Source organism: Prionailurus bengalensis, chromosome A1, assembly GCF_016509475.1.
Source record: "Prionailurus bengalensis isolate Pbe53 chromosome A1, Fcat_Pben_1.1_paternal_pri, whole genome shotgun sequence".
Classification (NCBI taxonomy): domain Eukaryota; kingdom Metazoa; phylum Chordata; class Mammalia; order Carnivora; family Felidae; genus Prionailurus; species Prionailurus bengalensis.
This window is the reverse complement of record NC_057343.1, coordinates 158276362-158297106: the sequence shown is the minus strand read 5'-3', so window position 1 is coordinate 158297106 and position 20745 is coordinate 158276362. Positions and strand designations below refer to the sequence as shown.

The window sequence follows — 20745 nt, the reverse complement described above, 5'->3', positions numbered from 1 at the left end:
GAGAGCGCCTGCCCTCGGAGACTGCCTCAGTGGCACTGCGGGCTGATGACCGCCGTCCCCAGCTGGCCGCTGGTCAACCGCGCTCTGCCGAGGCCTCCGAACTGACAGTCGTGAAAGTGTGCTTGACAACCGTAGGTAGCATCTATTTTAAAATATGTGTTAATCTCACTACATTTATCCACATTTTACATGCATCCACGATCTCACTCTCAGGAATTTACCTTATAAAATATTTACAGAAGTTCATCACGATGCGTATAATCTATGTGTAAGGATGCTTACTGCCACGAAAGAATTAAGAATAGCTAAAGTGATCAGCAAGAAGGGAATGGTGGTCAAATAAAATATGGTGTAGACATGTGAATTACTTTGTAGCCACATACTCAACAGATATCATGAATGTAATTAATATTAAAAAGGAAAGGATACAATACACAATTCTTTGGTGTAAATAAAAATATTTCTCATGATACAAATAGATATATATGTACGTAAGCTTTTTATAAGATTTTTTTTTAACTTAACTGGTTGCATTAGAGGTGGTAGATAAGTTTTTGAACTTTGCTGTTTCTCTGTATACTTTGTGAATTTGAAAACAAATGAAACACAACACCTCCCACTTGTATTCAAAGCTGGAAGCTAGTTGAGTCTGGCATGTTTTTTATTTTTTTATTTTTTATTTTTGGTTTATTTATTTATTTATTTATTTATTTTTCAATATATGAAATTTATTGTCAAATTGGTTTCCATAAAACACCCAGTGCTCATCCCAAAAGGTGCCCTCCTCAATACCCATCACCCACCCTGCCCGCCCTCCCACCCCCCATCAACCCTCAGTTTGTTCTCAGTTTTTAAGAGTCTCTTATGCTTTGGCTCTCTCCCACTCTAACCTCTTTTTTTTTTTTTTCCTTCCCCTCCCCCATGGGTTTCTGTTAAGTTTCTCAGGATCCACATAAGAGTGAAACCATATGGTATCTGTCTTTCTCTGTATGGCTTATTTCACTTAGCATCACACTCTCCAGTTCCATCCACGTTGCTACAAAGGGCCATATTTCATTCTTTCTCATTGCCACGTAGTACTCCATTGTGTATATAAACCACAATTTCTTTATCCATTCATCAGTTGATGGACATTTAGGCTCTTTCCATAATTCGGCTATTGTTGAGAGTGCTGCTATAAGCATTGGGGTACAAGTGCCCCTATGCATCAGTACTCCTGTATCCCTTGGGTAAATTCCTAGCAGTGCTATTGCTAGGTCATAGGATAGGTCTATTGTTAATTTTTTGAGGAACCTCCACACTGTTTTCCAGAGTGGCTGCACCAGTTTGCATTCCCACCAACAGTGCAAGAGGGTTCCCATTTCTCCACATCCTCTCCAGCATCTATAGTCTCCTGATTTGTTCATTTTGGCCACTCTGACTGGTGCGAGGTGGTATCTGAATGTGGTTTTGATTTGTATTTCCCTGATGAGGAGCGACGTTGAGCATCTTTTCATGTGCCTGTTGGCCATCCAGATGTCTTCTTTAGAGAAGTGTCTATTCATGTTTTCTGCCCATTTCTTCACTGGGTTATTTGTTTTTCGGGTGTGGAGTTTGGTGAGCTCTTTATAGATTTTGGATACTAGCCCTTTGTCCGATATGTCATTTGCAAATATCTTTTCCCATTCCGTTGGTTGCCTTTTAGTTTGGTTGGTTGTTTCCTTTGCTGTGCAGAAGCTTTTTATCTTCATAAGGTCCCAGTAATTCATTTTTGCTTTTAATTCCCTTGCCTTTGGGGATGTGTTGAGCAAGAGATTGCTACGGCTAAGGTCAGAGAGGTCTTTTCCTGCTTTCTCCTCCAAGGTTTTGATGGTTTCCTGTCTCACATTCAGGTCCTTTATCCATTTTGAGTTTATTTTTGTGAATGGTGTGAGAAAGTGGTCTAGTTTCAACCTTCTGCATGTTGCTGTCCAGTTCTCCCAGCACCATTTGTTAAAGAGACTGTTTTTTTTTTCCATTGGATGTTCTTTCCTGCTTTGTCAAAGATGAGTTGGCCATACGTTTGTGGGTCTAGTTCTGGGGTTTCTATTCTATTCCATTGGTCTATGTGTCTGTTTTTGTGCCAATACCTTGCTGTCTTGATGATTACAGCTTTGTAGTAGAGGCTAAAGTCTGGGATTGTGATGGCTCCTGCTTTGGTCTTCTTCAAAATTACTTTGGCTATTCAGGGCCTTTGTGGTTCCATATGAATTTTAGGATTGCTTGTACTAGTTTTGAGAAGAATGCTGGTGCAATTTTGATTGGGATTGCATTGAATGTGTAGATAGCTTTGGGTAGTATTGACATTTTGACTATATTTATTTTTCCAATCCATGAGCAGGGAATGTCTTTCCATTTCTTTAAATCTTCTTCAATTTCCTTCAGAAGCTTTCTATAGTTTTCAGCATACAGATCTTTTACATCTTTGGTTAGATTTATTCCTAGGTATTTTATGCTTCTTGGTGCAATTGTGAATGGGATCAGTTTTTTTATTTGTCTTTCTGTTGCTTCATTGTTAGTGTATAAGAATGCAACTGATTTCTGTACACTGATTTTGTATCCTGCAACTTTGCTGAATTCATGTATCAGTTCTAGCAGACTTTTGGTGGAGTCTATCGGATTTTCCATGTATAATATCATGTCATCTGCAAAAAGCGAAAGCTTGACTTCATCTTTGCCAATTTGATGCCTTTGATTTCCTTTTGTTGTGTGATTGCTGATGCTAGAACTTCCAACACTCTGTTAAACAACAGCGGTGAGAGTGGGCATCCCTGTCGTGTTCCTGATCTCAGGGAAAAAGCTCTCAGTTTTTCCCCATTGAGGATGATGTTAGCTGTGGGCTTTTCCTAAATGGATTTTATGATGTTTAAGTGTGTTCCTTCTACCCTGACTTTCTCAAGGGTTTTTATTAAGAAAGGTTGCTGGGTTTTGTCAAAGGCCTTTTCTGCATCGATTGACAGGATCATATGGTTCTTATCTTTTCTTTTATTAATGTGATGTATCACGTTGATTGATTTGCGAATGTTGAACCAGCCCTGTAGCCCAGGAATGAATCCCACTTGATCATGGTGAATAATTCTTTTTATATGCCGTTGAATTCGATTTGCTAGTATCTTATTGAGAATTTTTGCATCCATATTCATCAGGGATATTGGCCTGTAGTTCTCTTTTTTTTTACTGGGTCTCTGGTTTAGGAATCAAAGTAATACTGGCTTCATAGAATGAATCTGGAAGTTTTCCTTCCCTTTCTATCTCTTGGAATAGCTTAAGAAGGATAGGTATTATCTCTGCTTTAAACATCTGGTAGAAGTCCCCTGGGAAGCCATCTGGTCCTGGACTCTTATTTGTTGGGAGATTTTTGATAACTGATTCAATTTCTTCGCTGGTTATGGGCCTGTTCAAGCTTTCTATTTCCTCCTGATTGAGTTTTGGAAGCGTGTGGGTGTTTAGGAATTTGTCCATTTCTTCCAGGTTGTCCAGTTTGTTGGCATATAATTTTTCATAGTATTCCCTGATAATTGTTTGTATCTCTGAGGGATTGGTTGTAATCATTCCATTTTCATTCATGATTTTATCTATTTGGGTCATCTCCCTTTTCTTTTTGAGAAGCCTGGCTAGAGGTTTGTCAATTTTGTTTATTTTTTCAAAAAACCAACTCTTGGTTTCGTTGATCTGCTCTACAGTTTTTTTAGATTCTATATTGTTTATTTCTGCTCTGATCTTTATTATTTCTCTTCTTCTGCTTGGTTTAGGCTGCCTTTGCTGTTCTGCTTCTATTTCCTTTAGGTGTGCTGTTAGATTTTGTATTTGGGATTTTTCTTGTTTCTTGAGATAGGCCTGGATTGCAGTGTATTTTCCTCTCAGGACTGCCTTCACTGAGTCCAAAGCGTTTGGATTGTTGTATTTTCATTTTCGTTTGTTTCCATATATTTTGTAATTTCTTCTCTAATTGCCTGGTTGACCCACTCATTCGTTAGTAGGGTGTTCTTTAACCTCCATGCTTTTGGAGGTTTTCCAGACTTTTTCCTGTGGTTGATTTCAAGCTTCATAGCATTGTGTTCTGAAAGTATGCATGGTATAATTTCAATTCTTGTAGACTTATGAAGGGCTGTTTTGTGACCCAGTATATGATCTATCTTGGAGAATGTTCCATGTGCACTCGAGAAGAAAGTATATTCTGTTGCTTTGGGATGCAGAGTTCTAAATATATCTGTCAAGTCCATCTGATCCAATGTGTCATTCAGGGCCCTTGTTTCTTTATTGACCGTGTGTCTAGATGATCTATCCATTTCTGTAAGTGGAGTGTTAAAGTCCCCTGCAATTACCACATTCTTATCAATAAAGTTGCTTATGTTTATGAGTAATTGTTTTATATATTTGGGGGCTCCGGTATTCGGCACATAGACATTTATAATTGTTAGCTCTTCCTGATGGATAGACGCTGTAATTATTATACAATGTCCTTCTTCATCTCTTGTTACAGCCTTTAATTTAAAGTCTAGTTTGTCTGATATAAGTATGGCTACTCCAGCTTTCTTTTGGCTTCTAGTTGCATGATAAATAGTTCTCCATCCCCTCACTCTTAATCTAAAGGTGTCCTCAGATCTAAAATGAGTCTCTTATAGACAGCAAATAGATAGGTCTTGTTTTTTTATCCATTCTGATACCCTATGTCTTTTGGTTGGCGCATTTAATCCATTTATATTCAGTGTTATTATAGAAAGATACGGGTTTAGAGTCATTGTGATGTCTGTATGTTTTATGCTTGTAGTGACGTCTCTGGGACTTTGTCTCACAGGATCCCCCTTAGGATTTCTTGTAGGACTGGTTTAGTGGTGACAAATTCCTTCAGTTTTTGTTTGTTTGGGAAGACCTTTATCTCTCCTTCTATTCTAAATGACAGACTTGCTGGATAAAGGATTCTCGGCTGCATATTTTTTCTGTTCAACACATTGAAGATCTCGTGCCAATCCTTTCTGGCCCTCTTCCGTGGGCCTGTCGTCTGCGCTTGGCTCCGGAGAGTCCATTCTGCTAATCCTCTGGCGGTTTTCTGGGTTATTTAGGCAGGTATAGGTGGAATCTAAGTGATCAGCAGGACGCGCGGTGAGCCCAGCGTCCTCCTAAGCTGCCATCCTCATTCTTTCACTCTGGCATGTTTTTTAAAGTGTCCCCGACAATCTTCTAATGGAGTGGTTCTTAACTTGGGCTATACGTTAGAGTCACCTGGGAGTTTTAGACAGTCACGATGCCCGGACCAATGAAACCTGGGGTGGCAGGAGGGTTAACACATTTTTTCTAACTTCCCAGGTGATTCCAGTGTGACCTCAAGGTTGAAAACCACAATCTATATTTAATGTCCTGAATACTGATCTTAGATCATAGAGTGTTCCAGTGGGTCTGAGGCAGCTGAAATGCAGTGCCTTGTTCGTCTTCCTCATCAATTTTTCTGTAAGCCTCTACATATAAAATATTGAGAAACCCAGCATAATGGATTTGCCTCCAATGCTAGTTTCTTCTGATTTGTATTCTGTTCAGTATAGTTTTAGGATGATAGTAATATTTTATGGGATAATTTCCCTTTTGACCATTTACTGCACTGATCCAAGCAAAAACTAATCATCTAGTTTTGATGAACTGTCTTACCAAAGTGAAAATATATTTGGATTTATTATAAATTACATTATCTATTAGCCATTCCAAATTATTTTATGGCACATGGAGGGTGTTAGCAGTCTTTAGCTTGTGTCATGAAAGGGCTAAATAAGATTTGCTGTTTCTAATGAAAAGTCCTTCTTTTTTGCCTTGACATAATCTGGGCATTAAAATAAGACGTATCTTAGATTCTTTGACCTTAAATCTGATTTTGAATAAACAGAAGACCTCAGTAGTTACACATGCATATGTACACAAGAGGGAGAGAAACTTTCTTTTATTTCTATATAAAGTATTAATGGGGTTAATCACCTAATAATATGAAATTCTTGGAAAACTTTAGTGTAAGTATGGAGACCCTTTCTACCTTCTCACTCCTTGGAGCCAATCTGCATCTTCCCCTACAACCTTCCTCCATTTGTTCTCTCATCCTTTCCTTTCCTGCTGTTGACACCTAGTGGTAGCCCTGGCATGAGTTTTGTTACCTACCATGGAAAACTCCAGCTTTTCCTCTGTGAACTTGCTCACCAATATCTTGCTCTAAAAATAGTTTTTTGTTTTTTTTTTTAATGTTTATTTATTTTTGAGAGAGAGAGAGAGAGAGCGTGTGTGTGAATGGCTGAGGGGCAGAGAGAGAAGGGGACAGAGGCTCTGAAGCAGGCCAATGTGGGGCTCAAACTCATGAACCAAGAAGATCATGACCTGAGCTGAAGTTGGATGTTTAAGTGACTGAGCCACCCAGGAGCCCTAAAAATAGTTTCAAATGTCTCTTCTCACCATTGTGAGCCCCTGTTCTGTCCTCTGAGCAGCAGGCTGTTTCTAGGCTGACTTTTCTAGGACTAAGCTCTTCCTCTCAGAGAAGTTCAAAAACTGCCTTCAATCCTAAACCATCATCTATTTTGTGAATAATGAAGACCTCAGTGTGCTGATAGTTTCACTACAGGGTGATTTGAGGAGTATCAACCAATCAGGATTTCTTACTCTTTCAAACCTGAAAGGGTGATAACATTGCCCTTATGAGGCCATTGTGATTCAGATAAGAGAAAGGGTGGCTTCAAATACAACCTATCTGCTCATAACATAAGTGAGAGTTGGTTGTGGATACCTATGTGACATTCCTACTTGTGGCAGATGTTCACCAAACATCCCATCCACTACCCCACATTTCCCACTCTGTTTACAGTTGGTTGAGGTCATGTGTCCCTTCTAGACTGAAGCATAGAAGAGTTCTTAACTCCACCTCCCCAGTCTCTCTCTCTCTCTCTCTCTCTCTCTCTCTCTCTCTCTCTCGTCACAACCACAGACATTATAGATGATGGACTTCTACTGACCTGGGTCCCTGAGTGACTATGTGAGACAGAGACCACCCATCAACCCCCACTCACTACCTTCCACCAAGCCATGAAAGATACATAACTTAAGTGAGAAATTAACTGTTGTGTTAAACCACTGAAATTCTAAGGTTGTTTATGATTACACCAAAGCATAATTTAATTTGACGTCTCATAGCTATCATCAGTTTTATGTGTTCGAGGTTGAAATATTAATTTTCTCCTATAAACCTGTACTTCTTTTTTTCCTCCATCTCTATAAGTGACAACCCTGTTCATCCACATGCTTAAGGTAGAAACCTGGATGCCATACTCACATCTCCCCTTTTCTTCTCCTGTGCAGAAAAGAGTTAACACAGCTGACCAAAGATGGCTCTCCTTATAAAGCTCTGCTTGTAAAGTTGGCCCCTGGCTGACATCTGGGAACGTGGCTGGTAAAATAGTTCTCTCTACTGAAATAAGATTTCCCCTAAATAGTAAGGATACCTCGCTGTGACTCATCTGTTTGTACAAACAATATGGTTTATGCTGACCATGACCTGCTTTCCTTCTGGTAGTCAAGAACTTTGGTGCATGCTAGGCAGAAGTGCTTGCATGACCAGCCCTAATAAAAACCTTTGGGTACTGAGCCTTTAACGAGCTTCCCTGGGAAAAAACATTGCACACCTATTTTTGCATTTTCGTTGCTGGCAGAAGAGTCAGCTTTGTGTTATCCCTCCCCAGAGGGAGAGAACATAAGGAAGCCTGCACTTGGATTCTTCCATTTTCCACCTGTGTCCTTTTTCCTTACCATCCAGCTCTGTATCCTTACAATATCACTCTAGTAATCTTAGCATGAGAAGGACTATATAATGAGTTTCAGGAGTCCTTCTAGTGAGTGAATCCCCAAACACAATGTTGCCTTAGGACCCCTTGGGCTATCCCCCCATATCTAATCCAATTCTGAATCTTGTCAATTCTACTTCCTAAAATGTACTTCAAATTACTTTTTTTAAAATTTGTTGCCACCATTCTGGAAGGTGCCATCATCTTTTATTTGTATTGGACATTAAGAGGACCCAATAGAAACCACCTTTTTTCCCTGCCTGAATTTGGAACCAACTCAGAGATATAGTAAGAGATCAAAGTGTAAACTTTAGTAAATGATAAAAATCTAGATTGGGATAGCTTAGATGTGCAGTCAAATGGATTAACATCGCCTGAACTAAATTTATGTGCCCAAATTGCTGCCCTCTACCTTCAAGCTATCCATCTTGAGAGGATGGACCACATTGTACTCTCTTTAGGAACACAGATTTGTAGAGAGGAGAAGGGAAGGACTGAACTGAGTATACAGAAGAAGGGAGTGAAGGTTGTAGATTTTAAAGATTTCTTGTTCACTCTGAATTTTATCTTCCAAGTGGAACTCCAAGTCTTGGGCATCCAGCAAATGATACACATGCTGACCCTAACTCTAATAGGCAGTAGAGAAGGGAGTGTGGTCAGTGAACACCAGGTTGTCTGCGGTGAGCCTCAAGCAAAACACTGGCCATTAGTAGTACCAAGCCAGGCTGGGCAAATAGGCACAGGCCAAAGAGACTTCAGTGATGTGAGCTTCAGAGTGCAGGTTGCCGTTCCTTGACCTTGAAGCATGTTTACAACATCTTCATTCCACTCCATTCATTCTCAGTAAAGGTAGGAAGGCCAAAAAGACCTCAGAAAGCAGGCATAGCTAAGGCAAGGATTAAATTGCAGATAAAATGCCTTTTGGTACATTGACCTTTCAGACGGTACTGCCTAGAATATTTGCTGCAATTAGAGATAGTGAAGTTAATGAAACATAACTTCAGGTCCCCTCACACGTGTGGACCCTTTCCAAGGTCCTGAGCAACCCTAGTAACGTGTTCACATGGTCATCCTTTATATCCTTTTAATATAATTTGGAAGCACTCAAAATTACAGAAAAGTAGTACAGGGAACTCTATCCCAACAGCCATTTAAGAGTATGTTGCCAATCTGATGCCACATCAGCCCTTCTTGCTCTAGTATGTGTTTCCTGCAAGCAAGGACATCCTTCTACGTAACCACCATACAGCCCTCAAAATCAGGAATTTAACACTGACATGTTTCTACCATCTAATCCTCAAATCCAGTTCAGAATCAAGTTGCATTTAGTTGTGATGTATGTTTAGCTTCCTTGTGTGGGACAGTTTCTCAGTCCTTCACCAGCATTCATGACATTCACGTTTAAAGATTATAGGCCATATATTTTATAGAATGTTCCCTAACTGAGGTTTGTCTGACACTTCTCTATGATGAGATTCAGATTGTGCATCTTTGGCAGGAACTTCACATAGATGGGGGCCTGAGCCCCTGTATGGCTGTACTTCTGTTCCCTTCTCACTCAGCTTGAGCCAACTCACTACACTACCATGTTGTCATCTACCTCACCGGGGCTCTGTCACTTCTCTCTAAGCCACTGCATGTCCTGCCAGTCCCCTAGCCAGCATAGATGTCTATCTACCCTGCTCTGTCCTTTCCTGCTGGCTTTAGGACTGAATTGTTCATGAAGGAAAGAGAAGAAAGAAAGGAATAATTGTCATATGTTTTTGTAAAAATGTGCAAAAGTAAGACAATTTAACTTCAGTGGATTAAGGCCATTGTCTCTTTTCCTTCTGTCACACAGGCATTTTGGGAATTTGGCTAAGAGGCATTTGAATTGGAAATGCATTTAGTTTGTGTTTGGTGGGGTATATTTATATGGTTTGCAGCCAGTTGTGGTGTATAGCTAAGTTTCTGCTGGCTGTCCTAGTGTAAAAACAACCTCCAAATATATTCCCAGTGCCCATTGTGATGTCTCTCCTTATATGCTAGATGCAGGCTACGGTTCTATCAAAATGTGAGTATGGGCTCTGGTGTCTGGGACAGGGAATATGAAAGTCCAGGAGGAGAAATAAGATTTGAACAGATAGAGCTAGAAACTATTCTATGGAAATTTTTATCTTATCATTACATTTTTGGTAAAATGGCAAGCCCAGGATTCTGTTCTCATAGAGAGTACACATGGGACATGCTCAATAATACAACATTAAAAACTATAAATTCATATATCTTTCTTGATGGGAAGCATATGACATAGAATTTATCATGATTCCCATAAATACACAAACCTGAACCAGGATTACCGTTTGTTTTATGCTTTCTGTCAATTAAAAAAAAAATTATGCTATAAGAAAGATCGAGTTATCGTTCTATTCTCTTTATGTAAAATGTTTTAAAATTGTTATCATGTGAACAGATGAGTAAAGAGCAGGGAGCCAAAACTTGTAGGCAGAAAGTATGATAGTGGTGTGTGTAGCAATTAATTAATAAATGTCTGCTATTCTGTTAGGTTTTTAGTATTTGTGTTTTTTTTGTGATTATTTGCCCATTCTGAATATTCACTTTAATACCTAATTATTTATTTATTATTTTGTCTTCTTTTCCTTAAAGAGAGCCTCCCCCTCCCACCCATTGTGACCTAGATCTACCCTGAGCTACATTTAAACTGCAAGGCGGCTGAGCTCTGTGCCCGCTACAGAGCGCTAATGAGTATCTAACTGGAAATTGTCCATGACAGCGTGGGCAAGCGGCACTGCCTGGGCTGCTCCAAGTTCCATTTGCATTCTGGTCCAGAAAGAGAAGCATGGTAGAACTAGCCTTGGATTCGTGTAGATGTCACATGCTCAGAGTCATTCCACACCATCTCTTTCAGTCCAGATGGTGCTGGAGAAAGCATACCTAGAGGCAGATTGCTTAGCCAAAGTCGCTGAAAACAGGCACTGAGGCACAGGAGTGAAAATACATGCTCCAAGAGAGCTCCATGGCACGACATAGAGGCCCTGTTCCATGAAGTAGGAGGATTCAGAATGGAAATGGCAATGAAGAGATTTTTAATTTGTAAGAAGGGAAAGACACCTGGAGACTGGGACCTCCATCTTTGCAAATTTCTAAACTTGTGGGAAGGTGGATTCACTTGCTTCTTTTTTTTTTTATTTTATTTTTTATTTTTTAATATTTACATCCAAATTAGTTAGCATTTAGTGAAACAATGATTTCAGGAGTAGATTCCTTAGTGCCCCTTACCCATTTAGCCCATCCCCCCTCCCACAACCCCTCCAGCAACCCTCAGTTTGTTCTCCATATTTATGAGTCTCCTCTGTTTTGTCCCCCTCCCTGTTTTTATATTATTTTTGTTTCCCTTCTCTTATGTTCATCTTTTTTGTCTCCTAAAGTCCTCATATGAGTGAATTCATATGATTTTTGTCTTTCTCTGACTGGCTGATTTCACTTAGCATAATACCCTCCAGTTCCATCCACGCAGTTGCAAATGGCAAGATTTCATTCTTTTTGATTGCCGAGTAATACTCCATTCTGTGTGTGTGTGTGTGTGTGTGTGTGTGTGTGTATACCACTTCTTCTTTATCCATTAATCCATCAATGGACATTTGGGCTCTTTGCATACTTTGGCTATTGTTGATAGTGCTGCTCTAAACATGGGGGTGCATGTGTCCCTTCGAAACAGCACACCTGTATCCCTTGGATAAATGCCTAGTAGTGCAATTGCTGGGTCGTAGGGTAGTTCTATTTTCAGTTTTTTGAGGAACCTCCATACTGTTTTCCAGAGTGGCTGCACCAGTTTGCATTCCCACCAGCAGTGCAAAAGAGATCCTCTTTTTCCGCATCCTCGCCAACATCTGTTGTTGCCTGCGTTGTTAATGTGAGCGATTCTGACAGGTGTAAGGTGGTATCTCATTGTGGTTTTATTTGTGTTTCCCTGATGATGAGTCATGTTGAACATTTTTTCATGTGTCAGCTGGCCATCTGGATGTCTTCCTTGGAGAAGTGTCTATTCGTGTCTTTAGCCCATTTCTTCACTGGATTATTTGTTTTTTGGTGTTGAGTTTGATAAGTTCTTTATAGATTTTGAATACTAACCCTTTATCTGACTAACCCTTTATCATTTGCAAATATCTTCTCCCATTCTGTCGGTTGCCTTTTAGTTTTGCTGATTGTTTCCTTTGCTGTGCAGAAGCTTTTTATTTTGATGAGGTCCCAGTAGTTCATTTTTATACTTGCTTCTGTCTTAGGCAAATGCATAGATGGATCTTCTCCCCACCCCCAGGGTTAACATGATGCCAAAGTAACCTTTTATGAGAAGGTGTCTCCCGATTGTTATAGATTTGGACCTGCATCCACCAACTGACAGCCATCCTGGGTAGCCGAGACTAGGGTTTTTTTATCTCCTATCTTAAGCCTATTCTAAAGAGTCTTTGGTGATACCAAGTACTGGGTTCTGGGAGTACGGTTTTGCTTGGCCATTGTTCCAGGAGTGGGGAGTGGGTTGTTTCCTAACTTAAGTAGGTAGATGAGGAACCAGTACTGCAATACAGTTCTGCTTCCTCTTAGCACTTTGAACTCTTTAAAAGAGTGAGGCTCATCATGAAATGAGAACTGATCAAGAGAACCTGAGAGGTCCTAAAGGACTACTCTGTTTCAAGGAGAGCAGTCTGCAGCTACCTCTACTGAAGGAAGGATTCACAAATCCTCATGCTTCAGGGAACTCGCCAGCAGAGGCTATGTGGAATTGGCAATCAAGGAGGTCTTTAAGTTTTTCAGATGAGATAGGAAATTTTGCTTTTTGAACCACAGTTCTTTGGATTTTGTTATCTTTGGGCTTTAACCTGCAAGAGGATTTAAACTCTGAACCTCAGCTTCTCCCCTAGACATTGGTTTAGAACTCAAATAAGGAGAATGTTTGTTTTGTTTTTATTTTTTGTTTTGTCTTTAACTTGGCCCCTCCAACCCCAACAGTGGAGGTAGTCCAGCAGTGCTGGTCTAATTGAAGTCCCTTCACATAGGCCAAAGGGTAAGGGCTGTGTGGTCCCCTCTAACACTCTGCTGAGCCTGATATTTCTGGCATGTGTGTGTTGCATTAAAGGTGGCTCTATCTAGTGTCAAAATCCCCATATCCCTTGTGAGCAGCATTTTAAGTCTTGAACATAGTGTCTGACTTCTCCCCATCTTGTTACAGAATTGATTAGGTTCATGCAAAATGCTGCTAGGGATGATTCCCCAGTATTCCTTACCTCTGCTCCACCTCAGGTATCCCTTGTGGCAGTGTTCTGACACTGCTGTTGATGCTTCTGATCTGGTTCCCTCAGGTCTTAGGCAGCAAGAATACCTCTGCCACATGCTCTTCAAAACACTGCTTTATTTCAAGTCTGGAATATTCCAGGCTTTCCAAAGTGAGATCTATCTTCAATGCTTCCATCCCTTCAGCTGTGCCCCTGTTCCTTCTAGGGAAGCTTGGGTGAGTTTCTAACAGGTTAATTTGCTTCTTAGGTCGGTCTCTTTATCTGCCATATGCACTGCTTGCCAAAACTGAGTGCCTTCTTTCCTTCCTTTTACTTTCTCCTTGCTTTCTAGCATAGATTCCCCCCCCCCCCGATCTTCCCATAAGAAGCACTGTACAAAAACAAATGTTCTGGATGCCAAGAGAAGATAACCTTCCATCAGATCAACATATCTAAGCCAGACCTGTGCTTGCTCTGGTATTGTCCAACCTGGCTCTACTTTGACATGTGTCATCGTGGTTGTGCCTTTTCTAGGGCCCTTACTCAACACATTTCTGTTGCCCACTTCCTCGAGTTGTAAGCCTTACCAATATCCACAAGTGCAATAACTGTATCACTTCTGAACTCACCTAAAAAACTGAGTATTTTATCCTAATTTTCCTAATCTTTTCCCTTAAATCTGCATTAGTCTTCAAGGAGGTGTTTCTGATGGATTGCCCCAGAGGTCAGGCTACAAAGTCCATATGTGACTGCTGGAAGCCCTGTGTGTGTGTGTGTGTGTGTGTGTGTGTGTGTTGATGGTGGGGACAATTCCCAAAGAAAGGGTTATTGTGAAGAGGGCAGAGGTTCCTAAAAGGTGTTCACTTAGAGGGTCATTTTGCACTAAGCATATTGAAGCCTCTGACAGGTACTGCTTTAACAAACCTGGTTTTGAAGAGAGGAATCAGATAGAAGATATCTCTGAGGCAATACTGAGAAAAATGCAGAATGTGGGATATTCTGCAAGACAACTGACTTGGTCTTTTCAAAAAACAGTAGTTTTTTTTAAAAAGGTCGTGGAAGCTGTTTTAGAATGGAAGGGACTAAAGAGACATAACAATCAGAGGCAATGTATATACTGTAATTAGATTTTGGTTCAAAAGTAAAAAATCTATTCAAGTTATGTTGAGAAAATTTGAATATGGACGGAGTATTAGATGATCTCAGGGAATTGTTAATTTCCTTAAGTGTGGTATTGCTCTTGTGGTTATGCAAGAATGTCTTAGGAGATGCATGCTCAAGTATTCAGAGATGAAGTGTAATGATATCATGTTTGCAGCTAGTTTTCAAGTTATTCAAAAACAACAATATATACTGATGTATAAAAGCAAAGATGGCAAAACGTTAGCAACAGTTGAATCTCGGTGAATATGTGGGTGTTCTTTTGTATCCTTCAACTTTTCTGAGTATTTTATAATAATAAAAAAACTAAAAAGAAAGACCTATTTAACCTAGTGTTCTAAACATTTAACTCTGAAACTCTTTTTTCCCTGATGATATATTAATATGGAAGCATCTGTTGCTTCACAAAATATACCCTGGAACATGTTGGCCTAGGTCAGGCTTTCAATGGCTACATTTAAAAAATATTCAGTAATGATAAATGCTCAGTGAAGAATACAGATCTTTTTTAAAAAATTCAGAATGCACTTAAAAAATTCCATCTGGGGGTGCCTGAGTGGCTCAGTCAGTTAAGCGCCCAACTCTTCACTTGATCTTAGCCAAAAGGCCGAGAAGCGATAAGCGCCCAACTCTTGATCTCAGTTCAGGTCATGATCTCACTGTTCCTGAGATCAAGCCCCGTGTCGGGCTCTGTGCCGACAGTGTGGAGCCTGCTTGGGATTCTCTCCCTCCCTCTCTCTCTCTGCCCTTCCCCTGCACACACACACTCTGTCTCTCTCTCAAAATAAATAAATGAACTTAAAAACAAACAAACAAACCAACCATGAAACTCCATCCAGCTAGCTAAAGAAACGTTTGCTACCCGTTCGCTACATTGTCTACGATGGGGCAGTTCTAATACTCTGTCAACACAGTGGTGTGACTGGCCAGAGGAAGGGAAGTTCACAGCTTGCATAGGCATTCTTGCATGTCTAGAATTGCACTGTCCAAATCCTTTTAGTATAACCTCATGGTTGATGATCCAGGCTAAATTTTCAATCATCGGTATCCTTCTGTGCTTAAAGAATTAGCTGAAATAATAGATAGCTTAGAGCACTTTCAGGAATAGAGAGAAACAAAAATTTGCATGCATAATTGACAGTTCCTATCTGGGATGAAGTTTTAAGGAAACCCAATAGCTTCTTGTGATAGTTCATTTTATGTATCAAGTTGAGCCATGGAGTGCCTAGATATTTGGTTAAACATTATTTTGGGGTATATCTGAGGGTGTTTCTGGATGAGATTAGCATTTGAATTGGTAGAATGAGTAAAGCAAATTGCCTTCCCCTGATTTGGCTGGTCATCATCTAATCAACTGAAGGCTTCAATAGAACAAAAGAAGAGAGAGGGAGAATTCACTCTATTTGCCTGTTTGTGCTGGGATATTGGTCTCCTGTTCTCCAACTGGAACTTCATCACCTGATCTCCTGGGTCTCCAGCATGTAGATAGCAGATTGTGCGGCTTCTTAGCCTCTATAATTGCTTGAGCCAGTTCCTTATAATAAATATGTGTGTACATACACACTGTTGTTTCTATTTCTTTGGAGAACCCTGACAAATACATTCCTTATTTCCATTTGGATGACTTTAGAGAAAACAACAACTCAAACTTATTAAACAATGAGGAAATTTACTATTTCACATAGGACAGTCAGATTGGATGGCTTAAACTTTGCTTAATTCAGCTGCTCAACTACATAATCAAAGACTTAAGTTTTTTTACCTTTCCACTCTTTGAGCCACAGATGTTGGCCTTCTCTTAACATTATCTCCCCTCTGTGGGTTACAAGATGGCTATAGAAGCTTTAGGTCACATGTACAAGCTACACCCTCCAGAGGAAGATAAAGAATGGCCTCTACTGATATCTCCTATTTAAGGTTACAAAACCTTTGCCAGAAGCCCTTACTTCTAGTTTCATTGTCCAGAACCAATCAATCAATCAATCCCAGGCATAATGGGATTATCATGGTTGATTTAGGTATCTCCCAGAACAGGGGCGGGGAGGATAGGGGTAAGGTTATCTTCCTTGATGGCTGGTATGGCAGCTGTGAAATGTGATAAAGTCTTTAACACTTCTTCCATTAGAAGGGGGGGGGGGGGGGCTTATGTCTTTGAATCTGGGCAGGTTTGTGACTGCTTCAGCCAATAGAGTACAGAGGAATCCATGTGACTTCTGCCACAAGACCACACAAAGCCATGTGGCTTCCACCTTGCCCATTAAAACATTTGCCCTTGGAACCTTGAGCTGCCTTAGGAGAAGTTTGACTGCTCTAAGGCTGCCATACAGTAAGAAAGCCAAAGCCACATGGAGGGCCAAGTTTAAGCACTCTGATCAATAGTTCTTGATGAGCCCAGCCTTTGAATATTCCAGCCAAGGCAGCAGACATATGAGTAGAGAAGCTCCCAGATGATTGCGGACCCCAGTCATTTGAGTCTCCCACTAAGGCCCCAGATCATGGAAGAGACACAAGCCAGCCCTCCTCTACTCTATCGAAATCCTGACCCACAAAATTCATAAGCATAATTAGATGGTTGTTATTTTATACCACAAGATTTGGGGTAGTTTGTTGCATAACAATAGGTAATTAGAACATGTTAATTTTTAACAAAATTTGGATTCTTTTAGTAAGGCAAGAGAATAATCAGTGTAATTGCAGGCAACCATGGAGCCTGCTCCTTTTTTGATACCTGCTCTTCTACTGATGTCCATGGATATCAGGCTTCTCTAACATACTCAACTTTTAGCTTTTTTAGAAAACAAAAGTGTTCCCTAAGGCTAAATGACTTCCTTTGGGGCAAATAAAGGACATCCTACAGGCATGATTTGGCTTGGAATTCTTGGACCTAGGGTCCCTCCTCAAGCTTCTGAAGAGTTTCACATTCTAGACTTGGTTTAGATGCTACCATCATTGCATTAATCTTCCATAGATTGATTCCCCAAGATCCCCTGCTTCCCTTCATGTAATATACTGGATTTTATCCCTCACAGCCCAGTGTTAGAAAATAATAGTATCATATATTGAGTACTAGGGTGAATCTGAAGGCTGACAGGATTCCCCCCCCCCCCGACCAATCAAGTATTTTACATACATTAATCCTATGAAGTAGATAACATAAACCCCATTTAAAAAAATTTTTTTTTCAACGTTTATTTATTTTTGGGACAGAGAGAGACAGAGCATGAACGGGGGAGGGGCAGAGAGAGAGGGAGACACAGAATCGGAAACAGGCTCCAGGCTCTGAGCCATCAGCCCAGAGCCTGACGCGGGGCTCGAACTCATGGACCGCGAGATCGTGACCTGGCTGAAGTCGGACGCTTAACCGACTGCGCCACCCAGGCGCCCCACATAAACCCCATTTTTACTGATAAGAAAACCAAGACTCAGAAAGATTCAGCAAACAGCCTAAAGTCACACAGCTACTAAGTGGTAGAGATGAAATTCAGGTCTAGGTCTGTAAGCTCTACAGACTACTCTTTTCTTCATTATACTGCCTCACAACTCAGCAAATTTAATTTAATTAGACTTCATTTTCTTTATAATATCTTTCCTTTGATCAATCAGAACATTTTAGGAATAAGAGGGAAGCTCCTCCAATTTTCTACTTTCTTTTGTGTTTCCTAGGAAGTGGCTTAGAAAAAAATCCACCTCCTCTTCCACAAATGAGCTAGACTCTTCTATTTTTAGTAAATGAGTTATAGCTAGTCACTAATTGTAGTTTTAGTTACACTTCTGGCTGTTTTCTTCATACTATCTGCTTCAAATTATGTAATAGGTCATATTTACTTATTTTAGCTGTATGTTACCATGCAGCTTTTTTTTTTTTTTAATATAGAATTCTTTGTATTTAACTTTAAAGTTCAGGTGCTGACATTTACATTGTCATCTATATGAATAGTGCCTCCTGGAGTCCTGCAGTCTGGGCCTGTGTGTGGCAGCTTAGTTAAAATCAAATTCCAAGGGGAACTGTGTGAGGGAAGTGGGCGAGGAGATGTAATTTGATTCCTCCCAAACTCCAGTGTGTGGTTTAATTTCTCCTCTGGTCATATCTTATTTGAGTGATACCTAAAAAAGAGATCAAGTCAGAGTCAACCATTCATTTACCTTTGCTGTGAAGTTTGAATGGTATGTCCCACTCAACTGAGAGTGTAAATTTAGAATAACCCTTGGGGCTTCCTCTATGGGGACAGAACTCAATCTCTGTGTTGTCTATAGCAATGCAGCTTCCTGGGATTGATGCTGATCATTCTGAGGGAATGCTTCAAATTTCTAATCTACAAATGCCACTAGAGATGGGAACTAAATCACCTCGATCTACCTTCAAGTGTCAGATTTAATTAAGGTTAGAGAAAGCTCCTTAGCCATTGAAGTATTTCAGTATGAATTGGGCTTAACCAAATCTTCCACAAAATCTAGGGAAAGTACAGTTTAATTTCAAATTAATTACATGAATATGTACTCTGTATTTGTTTTTAATGTTTTATTTATTTTTGACAGAGAGAGAGAGCATAAGTGGGAGAGGAGCAGAGAGAGAGGGAGACACTGAATCCGAAGCAGGCTCCAGGCTCTGAGCTGTCAGCACAGAGCCTGATGTGGGGCTCGAACTCACAGACCACAAGATCATGACCTGAGCCGAAGTCAGATGTTCAACCGACTGAGCCACCCAGGTGCCCCTGTATTCTGTATTTTTGACCCAGAGGGAGATTTCTCATAATTTCCAGATGGCACAGATTAAAAGCTCTAATAGAATAAAACTCATCTCTTTAACAGTTTGGCAATTATATAAAAGTTTAGTCTTGCCCTCATACACATTTCCCCTTCATTTTTCTTCTTAAAAGGAAAAAAAAAATGGAAGTCTCATTTTTTTCACCCCTTTCCTGTGCAGCTCATCTTCAGCTCCAGGTCTAAACCATTATGGTGGCCCCATTTCCCTTGCAATGGTCTAGATATGGATATATGATATAGTTCTGGCCAATGAGCCATGCAGGAACATCTGCTTGGGACTTCTGAGAAATGTTTCTTCATTCCTATAGAGTGAAGAAAAAAAAACAAAACAAAACACAAGAGAAATCCTTCTTTTTCTGGATACTGACACATTTGAGTGTGATGCCTGGAACCATAGCAGTCATTCTGTGACTTCAAGGGATATCAACCTTAATGTCAAGTCCACCAGCTCAGGATGGCAGAATAGAAAACTGAAAAGGAGCTAGGTCTTTGATTGTGAAGTTATGAAGCTACTCAACTAACCACCTCTGGAGCATTCCTACCACTGGACTTATGCGAGAGAGCAGATTTAAACCAGCTGAATTCATTTTTCTGTTAGGGTGCTCTCAAATTACAGATGACAGAAAAGGTGACTTAGCTGGCTTAAATTATCTCAGTTGCAAGCATTCAAAGTGATACAACATACCAGGTCATATTTTTATTTTTTTTTTAAACTTTTTTTTTTAACGCTTATTTATTTTTGAGACAGAGAAAGACAGAGCATGAACGGGGGAGGGTCAGAGAGAGGGAGACACAGAATCTGAAACAGGCCCCAGGCTCTGAGCTGTCAGCACAGAGCCTGACGCGGGGCTCGAACTCACGGACCGCGAGATCATGACCTGAGCCGAAGTCGGCCGCTTAACCGACTGAGCCACCCAGGTGCCCCACCAGGTCATATTTTGAGGTCTCTCAGAGCTTCTGTCTGATCCCTCCCTTTACACATTCCCCCCTTCCCATTACTTGGTCCTTCATACCATCATTGGAATGATGGCTTCAGTCTCCTGAGGTTGTCAGATGTTCTTTTTCATGGTGATGTGACACCATGACTGGGACCCTTGTTAAAACATATGTGATACTGTGTGGTAATTTTCAGATTGTCTCCTACATACGATTATAGGATCTTTGAGGGAAAAGATGTGTGTTATTCATCTTAGCATGTTCAACCCCTAAAACATTGCTTGGCACAAAATAAGGAATTAATGTTTATTAGTGAAGAAAAATAATGATGAATAAAAATGTCCTGAAGACCACTGTGTTCTCTCTTTGACTGACTTATTCCCGGTATATTACACCCCATGGTATCCTAAGCAGGGTGGGGATGATTAAAAAGATGAAGGAAAACCTGTAACTCTAACATTTTTTGACAAAACTTTGGAGGAAGGTAAATCAAGCTTAATGAAGGTTTTTGTAAATCTTGTATACATTCTATCTTTGCCTGACTCATATTATGAGTCATTCAACATATATGTGTTGAGTGCCTAGTACACATTAAGCATTGTTTAAGTGTTGGGGATACATATGGGGTGCCTGGGTGGCTCAGTCGGTTAAGCATCCGACTTCAGCTCAGGGCATGATCTAGCAGTTTGTGGGTTCGAGCCCCGCGTTGGGCTATGTGCTGACAGCTCAGAGCCTGGAGCCTTCTTCGGATTCTGTGTCTCCCTCTCTCTCTGTTCCTCCCCTGCTCA

The 20745-nt window shown here is 40.4% G+C and overlaps 1 long non-coding RNA gene across 1 annotated transcript; it reads left to right on the top strand.

Moving 5' to 3' along the window:
- Positions 1-28: 28 nt before the first annotated feature.
- LOC122491356 lies at positions 29-20310 on the top strand. The gene is made up of 2 exons (XR_006299339.1): positions 29-135; positions 18794-20310. It is a non-coding gene; the product is annotated as an uncharacterized LOC122491356 (long non-coding RNA).
- The last annotated feature ends 435 nt before the right edge of the window (positions 20311-20745 follow it).